Raw genomic sequence first — 4,503 nt, forward strand, 5'->3', positions numbered from 1 at the left:
TATTCAAACAAAATTTTCATTTGAAGCTTTTATGAAAAGTTTCTTTGTAAATTTTTTTTACACTAAAATATATAACACTATAAAAATCATTTTTAAAAAAAACCAAAACAAACGGGCCCAAAGTGATTGGCATGCTATTATTGCATTACATACTTTAATTTATTTTTATGATTGTGAATGATTAATTTTAAATTAAATATTTAGCATTTTCTTTTAGACCATACTTATAAACATTTTTTGGATAAAATGTGTTGCAAGATAGGTTTTCAGAAATAAAAAGAAAGAAAAAAAATGAAGTTTGATCGAATTTCTCCAAAGAGCCGTAATTTCGGATCCATCAAAATAAAACATATTTCAAATGGATAATATTCAAACGAGTGTGGTTTATAAAAAAATTATAGGTGTGTGAAAAGAAACTCTAATTAAAAAATTGATTTCTACAAATAAAATAAAAAAATGAATTCGACAGTGTAACCCTCATGATCATCCAAGCAAAGAAAAAGAAGAGAATCCAATGAAAACCAAAATGAAATGAGGGTAATTCATGGCATTTTTATTTAAGCGATTATAATGTTTCAACTAAAAGCCAATTTGTTGAGCCACTTTACAATTTCTCAACATTGAATATTAAGAATGGCCCTCATTAGGACTACTAAGTCACAACTAATTCTTAAAGCTAAAAAGTTCTATAATTATTGAATCGGTTACCATTCTTCTTATTTTAATCCTTTAATAATCTATATTGTTTAAGATGAGTTGTTGGAATAACTTGTAGACAACAACTAAAGTCAGAAATTAGAAGACTCGACTATACAATTTTATATATATATATATATATATATATATATATATATATATATATATATATATATATATATATATTTGTGCCTTACAGAGATTAATTTTTCAAATTAAAAGAATCATAATATATAGTAAAACTTTTTGCTGAGATTTAATATTGTTACATGCTCGAATTATATATACAACTTGAAAAAAAGTTATGTGTGATAGTAGAGATTAATTCATTAAATTGAAAAAAATCATAATACACTAAAAAAAATAGCTTTAATATTTTTTTAGAATAAAGAAAAATGAATATTTAACATATAGAAAAGCATATTCAATTTAAGCCAAAAACAAGACATTAAAATCATGATAGCACCACTTCACATGTGTGGAATCACTTAAAATTTGACAAAGTAAATAAATCACTTTCAATCCTTTTTAACATGTCTATTTTATGACTCTAACAAGCACCAACTTTTCATATTAAATTAAAGTACCAAACAATCCCTATTCAATTTCATGGAAGGCCAACAACAATTAACTGCTTCAACACTTTTGAAACTGTCACCAAAACAAAAACAAAACAAAAAACCAATAACTTAAGGACAAAACAAAGATAAAATTTTCAGTTATTATCAAATCAATCAATGAACACCAAAAAACCTAAAAAAACATCATATTTTCTCTCACAAACCTCGTTTCCTCAATGACTTTCAACATGATCCTTATTTTGTGTCTTGTTTTTCACATTCTTTCAACACAAATCTGTTATTGTCAAAATAATTCTCCTCAAAACATAGAAACTTTCTACCAAAATGAAACAACTTCAGTGTCATCACCACCACCAAAGGAACAACCTTCATCACCACCACCACCTCGAGAACCAATCGCGGTATCGAAAAGTAGTTCGTCGAATGGTAAGATAGCGAAAGCAGTGGCGGCAACTGCAGCAAGCACTATAGTTATTTGTGGTTTGATTTTCATTTTAGTAAAAAGGTGTTTGAGAAAAAGAAAGAGAAACAACATTGCTTCTGATGGTGATAGGCAACAAGGTGTTGTGCCGAAAGGGGATGTTTTCGAAAAGATTGATGGAAATGTGAGAGGGTTGATTGTTGATGAGGATGGTTTGGATGTGATATATTGGAGAAAACTTGAAGAGAAGAATTCTAACAAGGATCTTTATAAGGATATCATCTTGAATAGTCCGAGAAACAAAGTCGAAGAAGTTAGTCATGAAGAAGAGAATCAAGAGAAAAAATCTAAGTACATTCAAGAAACTCCTCTTCTTAAAGGACAATCTTCATCTTCACATATAATTCAAGAAGAGGATGATTTATATAGAATTCCAAGAATTCAATCTCAACCATCCAATAATGAAGGATATGTTAAAAAGGGTGTTGAAAAACATGAATTTCAATCTCAACCATCCGTTTTGCCATCAATAGTTGCAACACCGCCACCTCCTCCTCCTCCAATGAAGGCAGTACCTCCACCACCTCCTCCGATGAAGGCAGCACCACCGCCACCTCCTCCGATGTCATCATCGAAAGCTATCTCCAAGAACAATCAAAGAAACTCTTTAGGGAAAGGTGTGGAAGAATCCAACAATGATCAAGTGAAGTTGAAGCCTTTGCATTGGGATAAAGTGAATACTAATGCTGCTGATCATTCCATGGTTTGGGACAAAGTCGATCGCGGCTCGTTCAGGTAAAATCCTAATGTGATAACTCGAGGTTTGTCTGATTGTCCCGAGTTATAGACAAATATTAGTATATTTGCTGTTATGTTAGTATTTTTCTTTTCGTCTGAGTTCGAATTTAGTTTTCTGAAAAAAGTTTAGTAAATCAGTTGTTAGGTTAGTAATCTCGACCTTCATCAGAGTTTGAACTCTTGTTTCTACAAATGTTACTTTAGTATTTTATCTTTTTACATAATTTGAACTTAGGTTTTTGAATTTCTTTATTTTAGGGTTGATCAAAATCTTATGGAAGCTCTCTTTGGTTACGTCGCAACCAATCGAATGTCGCCTAAACAAAAGACTGACTCAACAAGTCCAAGCAATGATGGCTCAACAAAAAAATTCCTTCTTGATCCTAGAAAATCACAAAACATTGCTATTGTTTTGAAATCACTAGCCGTCTCGCGAGACGAAATTCTTGATGCGCTCATAGAAGGAAAAGGCCTAAATGGAGACACAATTGAAAAGCTTTCAAGAGTTTCACTAACACAAGAAGAGAAATCACTTATCCTTCAATACAAAGAAGATCCATCAAGACTTGCTGCAGCAGAATCATTCCTACATCACATGCTTAAAGCCATTCCTTCCGCGTTTAACCGCTTGAACGCGATGCTATTCAAGCTGAACTACGACTCGGAGGTCGTGGAAATCAATGATTCTTTGCAGACTATTGAATTCGGATGTAAAGAGCTTAGAAGTCAAGGACTTTTCTTGAAGCTTCTAGAAGCGGTTCTTAAGGCCGGGAACCGAATGAACGACGGAACTTCTAGAGGTAATGCCCAAGCTTTTAACTTGAATTCATTAAGGAAACTCAATGATGTGAAAAGCAACAATGGAAAAACCACATTACTTCACTTTGTTGTCGAAGAAGTTGTTCATTCAGAAGGAAAACGCGCTGTTCTTAACCGAAATAACAGCCTAACCCGAAACATGAGTCGAAAGAGAAGCAGGAACATGAATGGAAACATCGAAACAAATGTTGTTTCGGATGAAAAAAGAGAAAGGGAATGCACAATGTTAGGATTATCAATTGTGGGAGGAATAAGTTCTGAATTCAACAATGTTAAAAAAGGAGCAAATTTGGATTATAAAAGTTTAGTTGAATCAATTTCATCACTATCTATGAGACTAATTGAAATTCAAGAACTTGTTTCACAATGTGAGAGTGGTGAAAGAGGAAACTTTGTGAAAGAAATGAATTATTTTATTGGAAATGCTAAGGAAGAACTGAAACTTGTTAGGGAGAAAGAAACAATTGTGTTGCAAATTCTTAGTAAAACAACACAATATTATGAATGTGGAGGTTCAAAAGAGAAAGAAGAAAAAAATCTTCAATTATTTGGTATAGTTAAAGACTTTTTGGGAATGGTCGATCAAGTTTGCATTGAAATTGAACGTGACTTGCAAAAAAAAGAATCCTAAGAGAAGGCCAGAATCATAATTTTAAATTACAGTTGCAGTCGTGGTTATAGACGTTCAACGGACATTGCAACCGTTGCAGCACTGAACGGTGCAGTAATTAGTCCTGAGTGATTCAACTATGGCTAGAGTTTTTGTTGTCAACTTTGGCTAGAGTTTTTGTTGTTTGGATCAAGTAGTAACAAATTGATTTATTTGAGTTTTTTTATCAACATACAAGACTATTTCAATGACTTGTGACATGTTTATAGGTGTTTTTTTATTTAAGTTGTTTGGAATTTTGTTAATGTACATACACTTGTAAACGTTGTGAAATATTGGATAAGATGCTACCTAGAGCAATTGACTTGGTATATCACATAGGGAACAAGGGAACAAGTCTTATGAAGAAAGATTTGACTTCATGAGCCACTTTAAATCATGTCATGCATTATGTTATTTTATTTTATTCTCCTAAAGAATGAATCATAATTGCTACCAATTCTCTTACCAAACCGCATATTTGACGTACCTATGCTTCCTAACTTTCCAAACTCAAATTGCGTCAAGAACTAGAAGGA

At 32.2% G+C, this 4,503-nt stretch overlaps 1 pseudogene; it reads left to right on the forward strand.

Annotated features, from left to right (window-relative positions):
* Positions 1-1,320: 1,320 nt before the first annotated feature.
* On the forward strand, positions 1,321-4,176 carry LOC127075153 (formin-like protein 4; annotated as a pseudogene).
* Positions 4,177-4,503: the final 327 nt, after the last annotated feature.

This window comes from Lathyrus oleraceus, chromosome 4, assembly GCF_024323335.1.
Source record: "Lathyrus oleraceus cultivar Zhongwan6 chromosome 4, CAAS_Psat_ZW6_1.0, whole genome shotgun sequence".
NCBI lineage: Eukaryota > Viridiplantae > Streptophyta > Magnoliopsida > Fabales > Fabaceae > Lathyrus > Lathyrus oleraceus.